Source organism: Tachypleus tridentatus, chromosome 7 (genome assembly GCF_004210375.1).
Source record: "Tachypleus tridentatus isolate NWPU-2018 chromosome 7, ASM421037v1, whole genome shotgun sequence".
NCBI classification, from domain to species: domain Eukaryota; kingdom Metazoa; phylum Arthropoda; class Merostomata; order Xiphosura; family Limulidae; genus Tachypleus; species Tachypleus tridentatus.
In genome coordinates, this window is record NC_134831.1 from 139,641,892 (window position 1) to 139,659,427 (window position 17,536).

The 17,536-nt window shown below is 33.0% G+C and overlaps 1 protein-coding gene across 1 annotated transcript in view; it reads right to left on the bottom strand.

Annotated features, from left to right (window-relative positions):
- LOC143256730 (uncharacterized) overlaps window positions 1-17,536 on the bottom strand; it is a 156,671-nt gene that overhangs the window by 124,169 nt on the left and 14,966 nt on the right. The window lies entirely within an intron of this gene.

A 17,536-nucleotide genomic window follows, 5' to 3' on the forward strand; every position in this document is an offset into this window, starting at 1 on the left:
ATATCTAATATATTATTTTAATGTTATACAGCTTAGAAGAATTGTTAGTGCCGCGGTTATTGAGGATTCCTCTTGTTCTCTTCGTTAAAAATATGTTTAAATTTAATGTGCAACTCACCATTTGTGCTTGTTAAAAATCAATAATTCTTCATTCAAACGAGAGGTAGATAATTTTCTATTGCCAAAAATGCTTATATTACTCACACGTTCTTGAAAATTGCAAAAATGAAAATGAAAAAAAAATACAAATGATTACAGTGTTCCTAAAATGAGTTGCAAACACAAACATATGTCAATAAAAACGTCTTTTCGAAACTCTATATGTCCTAGAACGTATGTAACTTGGCCATGAAACATATTATTTGCATAAAGTTCAGGTGGATTTGAACACAAATTGTAGAGGGCAAAAAATATTGAAATTACTGAGAAAAATAAACTTACATAAAAACAAACCTACTTTTCTGACAACTAAACTATATTTTAGCTTTGTACTTAACAACGACTACACTAAATCCAACTTTAAACGAGTATTACTAAATGTAGCTTATTGTCATAAAATGTTACAAAACTCCGAGTTCTTTTTTCTTTTCCTTTGGAAAGCTATCTACACTTCGTTAACCAAAATATGAAATTACATGATTAATTGAGATTCTTTCTGATGTTCTGCTTTCACCCGTTTGACTTGTTTAAGAAACTACACCGATACCTACAATAAAGGAAGTAGAGAATCAATGTCCCCGTTTAAAACCGCTGTAATTACTGTACTGTAATTATGTGTGAACATTCTAAGCAAATAAGCATTCCAATAAACAAGATAATAAATAAAGTGCATCATAGTATCATGTGTGTTAAAAATATTTGGTTTTACTTCTAAGTTTTTACAGGAGTTTTAAAATGAACATTCAAAACCTGAATTAGAGTTAATTTTGCACCCAGTTGACAATTCAGATTTCTCTCTCATGAGGAATAGCTCATCAAAACCTGTCTTTCAAACAAGAACTTGGAATAATGTGATAAAGTAATACATTAACTGTTCTGTATATTTGAAAACAGAATTCTTCATTTAATCTTAACTTCGGTTACTTGATGTGTCAAAGCTGTCATGATATATTATTACTAGACGTTATGTCTGCAACTGTTTATTACATGTTTCGCACATGAAACAGCTTTTTTAGTTGTCTAGAGGTATTTTGTTGTTCAGTCTGCTTTTCACCACAAGATATTTATCAAGATAACGAGTTATTTGCTGTTGAAAAAATTGAGAAACGAACAGTAACTCAAACACTAGTTTTAAAAGTTACTAAAACTACTGAAAAGAATAAAATAAAAATATTTAAAAATATAAACTAAGCGAAGCTTCGTCAAGGTAACTTGGTGTGATCAGCTGAGCTTATCAACATTTTGTATACCTTATATGTTTAAATCTTACTACTGTTGTCCCCACTCGAACCGTTTCATTAAATAAGATTTGTAATTAAAATTACAAAAGATATTTATTCATATTATGACATCGTCATAATACTCTAATGTAAACTTCAAAATAAAACTATAATATACATTATTCTCAAATGTGCATGTATAAGTAATAATAGTAATAATAATAATAATAAAAGAATTTGTCACGCCAATGCCACAGCGTTATGTTTGCAGTATTACAACGCTAAAAACCGGGTTTCGATACCCATGCTAAGCAGAGTACAGATAGTCTATTGTGTAGTTTAGTGCTTAATATAAAAAAACAACAAATAAACCAAAAATAATTTAAAGCGCCACAGCTATTGTTTACTCCATTTTGTTAAATTTAAAACTAAACTCTACGTTTCTAATAGCATTACGGCCCGGCATGGCCAGGTGGGTTAAGGCATGCGACTCGTAATCTGAGGGTCGAGAGTTTGAATCCCGGTCGCACCAAACATGCTCGTCCTTTCAGCCGTGAGGGAGTATAATGTGACGGTCAAACCCACTATTCGTTGGTAAAAGAGTAGCCCAAGAGTTGGCGGTGGGTGGTGATGACTAGCTTTCTTCCCTTTAGTCTTACACTGCTAAATTAGGGACGGCTAGTGCAGATAACCCTCGAGTAGCTTTGCGCGAAATTCAAAAACAAACAAAATCTACTAACATTTTGGATAATTTTAATTAAATAAATTTGTGTTTCACTTTATTGTTAATGACTGTAATTTTCACTTGTACTTTAGATAGTTATTAGTTTTTACTTTTTTTAAATAATATACGACAAAGAAAATAATAAAACATCCGTTGTATAATGATAGACACAACATTAGTAAGTTTGTTTGTTTTGAATTTCGCGTAAAGCTACACGAAGGCTATCTGCACTAGCCGTTCCTAGTTTAGCCGTGTAAGATTAGAAGGAAGGCAGCTAATTGTCACCACCCACCGCCAACTCTTGAGCTACTCTTTTACCGGTGGGATTGACCGTTTTCTTTTAACGCTTCCACGGCGACCATGTTTGGTATGACTGGGATTTGAACCCACGACCCTCGGATTTCGAGTCGAGCGCCTTAATGACCCGGCCACGCCAAACCCCTAGTTTTAGTTACTACATGTTTAATATTTTAAATGGTTTTTAAGTTTCAATAATACTGTGTGTTTTATTTACGAGGTATCAAAAGCTTCTACTTCTTGCGTTATATTACGTATTTCAGCAATATTTGAATCTAATGTTAACGCCTGTTGTTTTAACACTTCAAAACGAAAAAAATAAAAACCATATCTTATCCTTTTCCACATTCCAACTTATTGGTTTTTAAGTTAGATTAACAAAAAACAGAAAGAAAGATGAAACACTAGTGAAGATGTTAAAAGAAAGAAAAAATACAGCAAAATAATATTTACACACACAGAAGATACCCCTTGGTCCGAGAGGGGACTCCCCGTAACGTTCAAGAATTTGGCCTTCAAGAAATTGTACCTATCAACAAATTTCGATAAAAATGCAAAGTAACTTTTCATATAAAAACAATTTTTAGAAATTTTCTAGAGGTTCTTAAACCCATTTTCTACTAAGATGAAAAATCTGCTAGACACATTACTAAGAAATCACTTACCAGGAATTCACGAGACAGAAAAGTAAAACGTAAGGACCAAAACATAAAAACAATAGAAAAATATCGCTCTAGTGAACACTGAAAACGAACCAGTTCGAACTGAAGCCTACAATGTATTTGTGACAGCAATTCTCTAGTTGTAAAAACTTAGTATTCCTTTAAGAGAAAAAGAAAGGTCGTTTAATATCATTTGTATGAGAAGATGAGTCTTCTCAAGAATATATAAAAGGGGAAAATTTTTAATCTCGTATTTCATATGGAACTACCTAACAGAAACGAACATTCCGACAAACTAAACATGAAAGTTCTGGTAAGATGTATGTTTAAGTTACTACTCAATTCTTAAGCGTTACTTAATCTTTGTAGAATCAGAAACATTCTTTGATATAATTTTTACCAAATCACTTTCGTATAGACCATTATTCACTTAAATTTTTTCTTTAAAACTAATTTTATTATCGATTTTAATTCTTAAAACAATTTCTAATTTAAAATTTAACTTATTAACTTGTAACAAAAAGTCTTTATTTGTCTTTTTCTAACCAGAATATAAATGATTGTTGATAACCAAACTTTATGAACATTGTGTAAAAATAGTGTGGTTGTTGCAGATTTAAATAATTATGAAAACTAATCAAACTTGGATCGTATATAATGCATGGAATAAATGTTTTCATAGTGTAAAATATATCTTACGCTCTTGATATAATTATTTCAAATAACTTAGACATTTTCTAAATAAATTTAAAATCACAGCTTGTAAGAAAGCTTTAAAAACACATTTAAATAATTTTGTTACACTGCCTGAAACTACTGTTAATTTATTATATATTTAGTGTGGACTTCTCTTGGTTTTCCTTGCTGCCATAACAACAGGACATCAACTCGGACTTTATTCAGGACACGATACTTTTGGCCACCATCCATATGGTCATCACTTAGCAAGTAGCTTTGGTTATAACCACAAGTACCCTTTCCATTTGGGCCATCCGTTTCCAATTATCTTTGGTTATGGCTATCCAAGATATTTTGGAGTCGGTAGTTATTTGAATCCTTACAGGTTTGGGTATGGTTTCCATGGCTATAGACCATACTTTGGAATTCCTTTCCATGGACTCTTTGGCTACACTTACCATAAATAATAGTAAAACCTAAGTAAGTTCCTGTTTTCTATTAAAAACACAGTAGGTTATAAAACTAGTTTGAAAATGTTTTCATAATTATGACAACGTTTATAATGTTATGTAACAATATTGCTGATTGCTATCCTTCTACATCGGGAGTTAGTTCATGGTTTGTATGTGTGCTTTTTACTCAAGTATCGTAAATATTATGTAATATTACTTAAGATTTTTCATAGTAAATTTTATCTACAATTACGTTATTTTTTCCCTCTTTTTGTAATAATGCTTCAGTGATCATGTTCATTTGCACGTACGTGTTTTAAGAACAATTAAATATGTTTTTACAGAAATGGACATCTGATGAGAACCAACAGTGTTTAGTATTTTTGATTCTAAATACCACGTAGTTTAGAGTACCATTTTACAATTAGTTTTACATTGATTCGGCTTTTAACATTTAATAAGAGAATTTATTACGTACAAAAAGAGATTACCTCAAATTTAAGAAGGTTGTTTAGTGACCTTTATTTTTAAGCATTTCGAAAGAAAAGTTTCTGCGAACAATAAAATCGAACGCTACTTCTATGGTATTTTGTAATACAAATAAAATGTAATTTTTATTCTTCATTCAGTGACAAAAATGCATTAAAAATACTTTCTCCACTGATACGGACTTTAGTACCTCAACGTCAGCTTTAAATCATAAATCTGTAAAAATTTAATTTCGTTACCCGTCACGGGAAGAGCGCAAATAGCCCATTATTTACTTCACTTATACTAATTGGGAGGCTTTCCTTAAAAGATGGTCCGTAAAAACGGACAAAACGTATATTAATGGTTCGCATATCGCATCATAATGTTCAAAGTTCGAGAAATGAAACCCTGCTGAGATGCTTTGCTCTTTCAATCTTGAGGGCGTGTTAACAGAGACCATTGAGCCATTTATTCTACCAAGAGTAGGCAGTGGGTACTGCTCAGAGGTTAACCTTCTCTCTGGTCTAAATAGAAATGGTTGTACCTGCATCTCATTAATCTCTGGCATTGCCCTATAAGTAATCGTTCAGATTGAAAATATCAACTACTAAGGAGGAAAATAACAGACAGAATAATTAAAGTACACCGACAACCACAAGCACCTAGAACTCTACTTCCTCATGTATGTTTATATTTTTTACAACAATCAACTGTATACTGGTAGAAAGTTAATGTATTATGAAAAAAGAACAAAGTACAGAATTAAAATCAACGACAAATTACCTTCCAGACAAACAAATTAGCAGATTTCAATTGTTTCAAGTCAAGAGAAATGTACTTAATTTATATATTTGTAAGAAGGTGTATTTTTTATAATTAATCTGAACTTTATAGCTGTTTTATAGAAGTTTTTAGTTGTCAGTTCTACTAATGTTTATATATTTATGAAATATGTATTTTTAACAAGTTACCAGAATTTTATAACTGATGTATAATTTGTTTTTGACTCGTTGCCAGTTGTAGTAAAGTTTAAACTTTCGTAAGAAGTGAAGCTGTAATAAATAATTTGCATTTATTTATTGTTTCAGGGTTTTCCTTCTTGCTGTCACAGTACAACATGGGAAATCTGACTCGCCAGTGGTTGTGGGATTTTTATATGTTACGTCTCTCACTCCGATTTATGTGTGTAAATAAACACAAACTGTGCAAGCTAAACTGTGTGAAACAGTTATTATTATTTGAAGCAAGAATTAGGTAAAGGTTTACAATATTTTTTTATTAAAGCAGATAGATTTCGGAGACTTCAAGTTACTAGGATGAAAAAATTAGTTAACCTGATTCGCTTTAGTAACCAATGAACACAAACCTAATAAACTAATTTGGTCATATTTAAAGCCACTTAACTAACACGCTAATATGTATTGTTCTGACAATTTTGAAATGTAACGAATCGTGTTTAAACCAAAGTGTTGTGAAATCATGTAGAAATAACATTACAACGTCCTGTAAATACAATTATTCTAATACTAAACTTACTAATACGGTGAGTGTTGAGGTTTTAAGATTTTTCGCTATAATCATGCCTATACAAGAAATGAGAGATCAGTCAATTTGATTAAATTCAGAACAGCACGTATTTCTTAAATGGAAACACTTATAAAAATAAAACGTAAAGAAATGTTAAGTTCCTTTAACAATTTTAAATCCACATATATGGTAACAATATCATAAGTACATACACCATAGTTATACGTAATAACTAAATTATATAGCACTCAATTGATACTGTTGTATGAATATTAAGTCGGTATTGTGATATTTCGTTGTTGTATTTCAAGTTCATTGTGTTAAAAGCGTATTACGAAATTGCTTGTTAATGAAGTATAATTCACAATGAACGCTATGATTTGGAAATCAACTATGCTTAAACTGTTGCAATACTCACCGTTAATCATTTTAAATATTATCCTAATCAAGAAACCTACTTAAAATAAAATTAAAATCAAATAATTATATTCATTTTGCCCGGCATGGCCAAGCGTATTAAGGCGTGCGACTCGTAATCCGAGGGTAGCGGGTTCGCATCCCGCGTCGCGCCAAACATGGTCGCCCTTTGAGCCGTGGGGTCGTTATATAATGTGAACGTCAATCCCACTATTCGTTAGTAAAAGAGTAGCCCAAGAGTTGGCGGTGGGTGGTGATGACTAGCTGCCTTCTCTCTAGTCTTACACTACTAAATTAGGGACGACTAGCAAAGATAGCCCTCGTGTATCTTTGTGTGAAATTCAAAAACAAACAAAACAAACATCTATTCATTTAAAATGAACTGATAACAAGACGTTTCAAATATTGTTGTTGTTGAAATAACGTTTCCAAGTTAAAGAAGAGGTTTTAATTTTGGACCGAACGTGTGTTAAAATGTAAAATGCTTGGAAAGTGACAACTTGATTAGCCAATCTGCTTTTACCCAACCGCATCTGTTTTACTAACTTAGTATTAAAGTTAACGTAAAACAGTTTGAATTCATTGATTCTGATTAACGAAGATCATGCATGATTGTTCTAATAAATTTAAATAATATCCATCATCTTGAGATATATATGAAATATATAAAGTATACTCTTCAAAAAAAGAAACGCAAAAGGCAAAATATGAGACAAATTGTTAACAAGTTTATTCCGGGTAGTTCTGTATAACATGTGTGAAACTTTTCACATTCACTGCTGAACATCCAAAGTCTTCAAAGGCGAATTCCACGCTCACTAGATGAAGTTTAACGTCACTCAACGTCAATAAAGAGTATGCACCCCGTGAGCATCAATAACTGCTTGGCATCTCCTGCCCATGGAAGCGATGAGATGACGAATCACATCCTGTGGAATGGCTGTCCACTCAGCCTGCAAAGCTGCTGCAAGCTGAGGTAGAGTCTGCGGTTGAGGTTGTCGCCGTCGCAAACGTCGGTCCAACTCGTCCCAAAGATGTTCGATGGGGTTTAAATCTGGTGATCTGGAGGGCCAGGGAAGAACGTTGATGTTATGGTGTCTCAAGAAGACAGTGGAGAGTCGGGCTGTGTGAGGACGGGCGTTGTAATGTTGAAAAACGTCGTTGACGTTCACCATGATGGGTTGCACATGGGGCCTAAGAATCTCGTCGACGTATCGTTGAGCCGTAAGATTCCCTCGAATGTGCAAAAGGTCTGCTCTGGCATTGTAGGCGATGGCAGCTCACATCATGACGCTGCCACAACCAAATCTGTCAAACATCCTGCACACATTTTGCTGCAAAACGTTCACCTCGGTTCACGTAAACACGGGTCCTTCCATCCTGCCTACGAAGCATAAAACGTGATTCATCGCTGAACCAAACATGCCTCAATCGTCGATGAGGCCATACCTGATGTGCCCGAGTCCACTGCAGCCGTGCTTGACGATGTTGCTGGGTGAGGATGACGCCTCTGACTGGACGTCGAGGTCGGATTCCTGTATCTCGTAGACGGTTGCGTACGGTCTGATCGAAAATTCTACGAAGCCTTGGTATGGTTGAGGCAGTAGACGTCGTAATGGTGGTCATATCCCAAAGGTGACTTAACCGGATGTTGCGATCTTGTGCGGGCGTGGTCACACGAGGTCTGCCAGATCGTAGACGGTCACGAGTTGATCGATGTTGTTGGTGACGATTCCATAGCCTCGTCATGGTGCTTGGGTGGACATTCACAGCTCTTGCAACATCTGATCGAGATTCGCCTGCTTCCAAGCGACCAATGGCGTTGTTGCGTTGTGCTTCAATCAGTCTTGGCGTAACTGTATTGCGTGTCGGTGGCTTAACACTGAGCTATGGAAACCGAGAACCCGTCACTTTTATAGGGATTTTGCACATGTTGCACTTGCGGAACATGCAGATCTCTCAAACAAATTTATTTGACACGCATGCGTTTTGGCGAAAAATCCGATGTTTTCCTCCGTATCAAATTTTATTGTCATTTTGGTCTGACAACCAGTGCCTTAACACGTGTAACATCACATACTCTGAGCTTGTAACGTTATTACATATATTTCTCTTTAAAATAAAAAAAATATCCCTTTTGCGTTTCTTGTTTTGAAGAGTATATTACTGGGTGCTTGTAATATATACATGTATATCAAAATCAAAGATCTAGTGAAGCAAACATATATAATCTATGATGTGAACACTTATTTCTAAACCATTTCACGTTTTTATAATTATGAAAAACAGTAATTTAGTACAGAAAACCAAAACGTCAACTGCTCTTTTTTACAAAATTATAAGGCAGCACTAGCTCTCAGAAGCGTCTGATTCTGCCCGGTTTGTTTGTTTTACGTAACGTTTAGATAGAACTCAAGATGTATAATTTCAGTAAATATTAGTTTGTGTTCATTTGTTGTTGTTGTTTGACATTGTGTTTTATTTTTCTTGTCATTCTGTGTATAGAACTATTTTCTTCGTTTTTTGTTAAGCGCAATGTTACACGATATGTTATCTGTGCTCTGCTCACCGCTTTGTTGAAACATAATTTAGCAGGCCAGCGATAGTTTTACTCTCTTCAAATTTTACGTATTTCACAGTAATTTCTATACGCGGCATGAAAAATATAAAACAAACAAGTAAATCTATGGCTCGTCAGGGATTAAATTTCAGTTGAAATTCCTATAGTACTAAAATTTAAAACAAGCTTGAAATAAAATAATTGCTGACAGCCAAGCAGAGGCGTAGATTTTTTACACCCGATGGGGGGGATGACTTTTGTAACCACTTATGTGGACTGTTCAATTTGCAAATTGGTAATTTCTGATTACGTGAACCTGAAAGCTGTAAACATGCAGTCACAGAGTAATCTTGTTGCCACGATACTACAAGGTTTCCATGTAGGTTTGTATAAGTGAGGTGTTGTGAACAGTTTTCAAAATGTTAATAGAATAAAGACAAATGTGTCACAAATTAACTGTCGCATGAATTTATTCCTGCACACTGCACAGTATAAAAGATGACCATTATACTTGACAAGGTTAGTAATAACTTTCATTGCATGAATTACGTTTTCAAATATTAATAAAATTAGTAATTACCCTTGATAAGTTTATATCTACTGAAAAACTGTTCATGTTGTTTGATAAAAATAATTAAAATGTCTAACATACATTATAACATAACTTAAATAAGTAACAAAAAACTTAAAAAGTAAATAAAGCTTAGCTCATTAACATTCTATAAATAATAAGCACGTATATTTTTTCATGCTTGGTTGAACATATTGTTTTAAGATGTATTTGCTTGTAATAATTTCGGTTCCAGTTTAGGATTTTATTCAGATCTAGTTTTTTCATTAACCCGACATGGTCAAGTGTGTTAAGAAGTTCGACTCGTAATCCGAGGATCGCAGGTTCGAAACATGCTCTCTCTTTTAGACGTGGGGGCGTTGTAACGTGTACGGTCAATCCCACTATTCGTTGGTAAAGAGTAGCCTACGAGTTAGCGGTGGGTGGTGATGACTAGCTGCCTTCCCTCTAGTCTTACACTGCTAAATTAGGGACGTCTAGCGCAGATAACCCCTGTGCAGATTTGCGCAAAATTCAACACAAACCAAGAAATGAGAGATCAGTCAATTCGATTAAATTCAGAACAGCACGTATTTCTTAAATGGAAACACTTATAAAAATAAAACGTAAAGAAATGTTAAGTTCCTTTAACAATTTTAAATCCACATATATGGTAACAATATCATAAGTACATACACCATAGTTATACGTAATAACTAAATAATATAGCACTCAATTGATACTGTTGTATGAATAATCTGAGGGTCGCGGGTTCGCATCCCCGTCGCGCCAAACATGCTCGCCCTTTCAGCCGTGGGGGGCGTTGTAATGTGTACCGTCAATCCCACTATTCGTTGGTAAATAGTAGCCTACGAGTTAGCGGTGGGTGATGATGACTAGCTTCCTTCCCTCTCGTCTCACACTGCTAAATTAGGGACGTCTAGCGCAGGTAACCCTTGTGCAGCTTTGCGCGAAATTCAACACAAACCAAACATCGTCAAGAAGTCATCAATGCTATTACAAATTCGAGATTTATAAAAAATAACAACACCAAATTACAGCAAATTATGTGTCCTAAAAACATATTATTATGAGCATATGTATTTATTTATATCATAATAAATATTATTGTTTCTATATACGTCAATCAACCTCGAAGTTCGTTTATTACGTTAGTTCTTCTTTTTCTGTGAGGAGAAATGCGAATTATTTTCATTGTAATGACTGTTAACTGATATTATAAACAAGGTTATAGAGGTACAATAAAAGTTTTTTATTGAAACAACACATAAATTTAAGACTATCTACTCCATTGCTAAAAAATTACACTTAAATCTTACATTTGAAATACTGAAAGTAGAAAACCATACTCGCCGGTTAGTTAGAACTACAATGAGTGACTATTAGTAGTCATAACAATGGAGTCCAGTGTGATCAGGAGCTGTAGTTGTAGAAGTTATTAGTTTTCAATTTAGATCTCTCCGGGATTGAGATGAAGTTCAGGAGGATGAATATCAACACAATGGAAAACACTATTTCGAGAGGGGATTATTGTACACTCTCGAGCTCAACACTGGAAATAGTTGTGTTCCTAAGGGTAATATTTGAAGTTCCAACGTTATAGTGGCTTCTGTAATAGTAAGTGAGATAACCAATCATACAGTTTTCATTATCCTTTAAAATACGTATTCAGTTAAGAAGTTAAAAGTAAAGTAACAAGACATTTGGTGTTCTTAGGACATTTTATTCTACAGAGATTTTCTTCTCCAATTCTAGAAAAATAAGTCTTAAATAATTCATATGGAGTTCAGCGTTTCTTTACCGATTTTGTATCTAAGTAAATTAACTGATAAGACGTGCGTGTTTCTATTTTTGCATATTTCTCACTTGAAATTTGCAATAGTGTGATTCACAGAAGAACATGATAAGAAACTATCTCCAACCAAGCGTACGCTTCATAACAACTGTGAGGCGTTATAACCTCAAGCCAGTTTCAATTATGTCTTTCGAAATTGTAACACACTCACACACAAAAGGATTTCAAGGCACATTTTCTCTTCACACTGTCTTTTGTATATTCGTGAAAAACTACTTAAGAGCTATGTGAGATACCGTCCCAAAGTTTGACCTGGCTGACTATAGGGAAAATTACTGAGCATTAGACACCCACAATTTTTAGGCAGGTTTTCGTCTAGCTGGTCACTGGAACTTGACTGCTTCTCTTATAATTCACGTACGACTCAAAAGTACGGTATGTAATTTTTTATTTATTTTTTTGCGATTGTGGGACCCAAAGAATAGACCTATATTAACAGTTCAACATGTTAATTTCCGGGACACACTCAGATCGAAGCAAAAATTAATGCATAAACAAAATAAAATAGGAAAGTTTGTTTTTTTACTTTTTAACTGATATTACCATATACGTATTTACATATTATATATAAAACAACAAACCATCGAAAGAAAGAGCTGGAAACTTATAGATTACAGCCATTTTAACTCCTTGTGCAAATGGGGTGACTTTCAAATGAGATCTCGGTGGACACAGCAGATTGTCCCATGTGGCTTTGTTGTAAGAAAACACATACATTCGCACACATGAGATCTTTCTCATTCAATTAATTAACCTCAAGAGCAAACACTCTTAGTTGTCAAAGAAAGGTTATTTTTGTTACATAAAAGTCAGAATAAGGAATTCTTTTTGGGATATAAAATGCGTTACACAGCTACTAGGTGAAAAAATTACACACAGAACCATCATTTTGAATAAAGACATTACTTATGCTGAATCATAAAATATTTTTTATTTCCAATTACCATCGTATGTTATTGAAATTATCACAAAGTTCACTTTGAAATTAATTAGTCACATGAATAAACTTTAATTTAATTTAGTTTAAAATTAATTGATTTAAAATATAAACTTAGAAAAAATGATCACAAAAATCTTTTGTCTTGCCATAAACAATATATTTTCTTGATCTGTTAATAAGAATAAGAGTGATTTCGACAATACTATTGATTTAAATAAACTAAGATTGCACTTAGATTAATTTTTAAAAATAATGTTTTGTTTCTTAAGAAGTTTCATTTTACAAGTAAAAAGAAAATACAGCCTTATGATCCACATATAATCTTACTAAAAACAAGTAAACCAATATTACAAAAAAGAAAAAATAAGGAATAAAAAAAATATTGTATTTCTTTTGAAATGTTATATACTCCCCCCTAGTGGCACAGCGGCATGTCTACGGACTTACAAAAACAGACTTTCGATATCCGTGGTGGGCAAAGCAAAGATAGCCCTTTCAGTAGTTTTGTGCTTAATAACAAACCACAACAAGAACAATTTATTTGTATTATGCATATATTGTATTAACTTAAGAATAAGAGATTTGAAAAAAGTATGTCAAAGAGAGAAAGTAAATAATGATAAAACTTGGCAGCCATTCTGTGAGGTAATTGCATCTAGACAATGACGTCAAACATTGGTGCTTCCACCTACATAAAATAAGTTATTGTTTCTTTGTTTTGAATTTCGGGCATAGCTACGCGAGGGATATCTGCGCTAATCGTTCCTCATTTAGCAATGTAAGACTAGAGAGAAGGCAGTTAGTCATCACCACCTACCGCCAACTTTTGGACTACTCGTAAAAAACGAATAGTGGGATTCACCGTACCATTATGAAACTCCCATGGCTGAAAGGGCGAGAATGTCTGGTGTGACGGGGATTCGAACTCGCGACCCTTAGATTACGAGTCAAACGCCCAAACCATGACGGGCCCAGTGTTGATCACTTATATATTTGTTTCTAACAACGTGACCAGTCATTTGTTGAAAGCAGTATTTTTAATTCTACACTTCTTATTCCTTTATTTCCAATCGCCACACACCACACACACACACAATGCTATTCCTCAGTTTGAATCACATCTTTGCCATTTCCCCTAAAGAGGAACACGAATGTCCACTTTTCGAAAGCCTTTAGGTTATGACATTTATTCTCTGATAATAAAATTTTCTTCTGCTCATTCTACGTGATTCTGAATGTCATGAACAAAATTCATGTATCATGCTGGTGCTCATGAAACAGTTGAACGCAAACATGCAACAAACGTACACGTAATGTTCAACTTCTTGTATTTAAACATAGATATTAATATCAGAACAAACACAGGAAACGAAATGAAACAATATCGGTCATCCACGCTCTTAAGATTAACTGATAGCCTTGGCTTTTCTTTATCTATTCCTTTGTTGTTGTTGTTGTAACAGCGATCCAGTTCTTGTTTTAATGAAGTTTGCTCTTTTTTAACACACACAGTTTTCCCACTCTGACATATCAGGAATAACAATATAAGATATTTAATTACTGTTAATAATTGTAGTTAAGAGAAACGTAAGTATAGTAAAAATTACTTTGATTCTTATTTTGAACTACGCCATAGAACGTCACTATGACAACTTTAAGTTTGATTGTTTTCATTTTTTTGTAATTAAGCAAAAAATCTACATGATGTACGATCTGTGCTCTTCCCACCACGGATATTTAAACCTAGTTTCTAACGTTGTAAGTCCGCAGATATATTGCTGTGCTACAATATTAGGATTCACAAGTAGAAAGACCTGCATGGCCAGGTGTTTAGGGAGCTAGTAATCTAAGGTATGCACACAAAAAAAATTTGTACTCAATTTCAAACACAACAAAAGCATCAAAATTAAAGGTTAACTCTCTTCGATTACCGAAAGCGAAAAAAAAAAGTTGATGTGATAAATATTTTATTTCTTGTTTTTATTTTTATTCTTAAATATTATTATAAAAGCAACTAAATTGTAGAAATAAATATGTTTTAGATTAATTAAGATTAGATTAAGAAAAATAAAAGTGATTCACGAGGTACGCACGCGAACTGCTTGTTCTACTTGTAGAGGATAACATAGCGTGAGCAGCACGTTCCACGCGAGAACAGTAGTTAGTCACGATTCAAAAAGAAAAAAAAACAACAACAAAATTGAATTATAAATAGATGTATACTGGTACAAACTTAGATATAATTAGAATAAACGAATGTGGGTTTATATTACAACATGATGTTATTGTAAAAAGAAAAAAGGATAATTTAGATTTATTTCGTTGTTGTTGTTGTGGTTATGAGGTGGCGCAGATTTACCATTCCCGTTTTAAGTTAGATTAGAGAAAATAACATATAAACTATCGCATTTTAGTGAAAATGAAAAGTATTTTTAATTTTAACTTGAAAATTACTTTGCACAAGGACTATTCAAAAGAAATACTCAATATATTTATGGTCAAATCGTTTTATTTTATTAGAAATACTTAATTAAAAAATATGACTTTTTTATATGTTAAAGACTTATAATATTACGTGAAATACTGCCACAATTTGTGAAGATATACACACTATACTAAATGTAAGAAGTATTTAATCTGCGAAAACTTCAAATGAGTACAAAGAGGTCATGTGGTTGGTTATAGAGACTGGCGACAGGACAAAGGCCTGTCATAACGTTCTTCACTTTCATTCACAATTTTATTTGTACTACTATTTCTTGAATGTATGTCAGTAAGTTTCAGATCAAATTGTGGATTATAATTCAAACATTGATATTACATATGGGTTAATTTCTCAATTTAAAAGTAATTGTGAAAAATAATTCACTTATTCAGGTGGTTTATTAAATGCAGCAGTGGTTAAAATTATGTTCTTGACACCAAAATACAAAGTCTGTAGTTTGGTATAAATTAGTAATTCAAATTTCCTATATTTACAAGCTAAAATAAGAACCTCGTATTATTTATTTTGCTGATATATAGCTCATGCATTAAGTCAAACACAATAGTCCCGTTCACCTCTTTTGATTTTTAGAAATGGTTCCTTATATACACTTGCTATAATATATGATATGTGAATAACCAATCAATAGCTCGGAATGTCACCCTAGTGGGCTTTTCAGTCATTTTAATCTGTGAAAAAGCTTCCACATTTTCTATATCCAACATTTATATAAGGTTGTTGTTTTGAATTAAGCACAAAGCCACAAAATGGTCTATCTGTGCTTTGCCCACCACGGGTATCGAAACCCGGTTTTTAGCATTGTAAGTCCGCAGATATAGCGCTGAGCTACTGGGTGTCATTTATATTAGGTACGTTGTCTTTAGTTTGATCGAAGTTTCATACATTTTTATACCTAAATACATCTTAGTTACTAAGCTTAACAAATTATAGTGCAATTATACTGTATCAGTATAGTTACTTATGAGTTTTTGGAATACATAAAACCTTAAAAATTATAATAATATATGATAACAAATAATAAATATATCTAAATATATAACGTTATGAGGCTCAATATACCTATGTGAAACATGTGTATTTTCGTGTTATAATATGTAGTCATTCTAGCAGAAAAACATAATTTATATTTATTTCCACGGTTCTTATGAAGTTTACGAGGCCGGTCAATTAACAAGCTCCATATCGGGTATAGAAAACAACATAAAATATAAACTCTTACTGATTTTTTGTGTACTAAAACCTGCAATCTGTCTGTCGAATTTTGTGAAGGTACAGTGTAAATATTTAACATGTGCAAATGTGTATGTCAACTCGTGTATATTATATCGATGTTCTTGCGAAAGGCTTATCCATTACAATAAATTCAATTATTGTTTGTATATATTCGTTTTTACCTATGTATTTAGAAGTCATTTTAGTGTGTTTTGATCATCCGTGGTGGGTAAAGAACAGGTTGCTGTGTATATCTTGGAGCTTAATAACAAACGTCAACAACAAGTAACAAGTGTGCCCTTAAAGACTTGATGGTAAAATCATATTTTGGCAAATCAAACTTATTTGTAAATTGTGTTGACAAGTGTCTCTACTAACATATTCGAGTGAAGTTTGTCCATGTACGTAGCCAAATGAACGTCATTGTCACGGTTTTATATGTAGTTAGAATAAAATCTTTCAACGTTTTACGACATAAAAGGCATTACAACCACAACCAAAGTAATCATAATTTCAGCGATTTCTTAAAACATAATCTTCACTTTTCATTAATGAAAATTCTGGTATGAAACATTAACTCTTTATATTGTATTTGTACTGTCGAATTCGTTAAGTATCTTTTTCCAGTAATTGGTCTACAGTTGGTTGAGTGGATATACAGTAGAACTGAGTGACATGCAGCTCGGAACTGACAGGGTGAAAACACAAATTTAATTATATAATCTTTTAACAATAGCATACTGATGTGTTTCGTTTCATCTGTATGAGATATACAAGCATTTATATACAGGGTAAAGGCGACTGTAATCTAATTCATTACTGAAGATCATATGTATATTTGATCTCAAAAGTTTGTGATTAACTAACATATTTTCTCGGCTCAAAAGTATACTTTAAAATTTGATTTATAAGTTTTGATACATAATTAAAGAATTGTTTACATAATAGCGTTAGATGTGAATGTAGTTATTAAATAATATTATATTTTGCACTTTAGGCTCTGATTTGTAGCTGGTATTGTGCTGTTTCATAAGAAACATTAATCATTCATAAGATTAATCTTTTGTGTTATTTTATCAATACTTTATGCACAAATATAATAATAATGAATATTAATGTATTTTCTTTATAAGTGAAAGTATCTACAGTTTAATGAATATTGCTGGCGACAGTTGTGTAGTTTCAAACTTGGCCAGGTGTTAGATATTACGTTACAGTTATCAAAAGCTCAAATCAATAAGTCTAAATCATCTCGTTTTACAATTTCAGTTGCTGAATGTGTTTA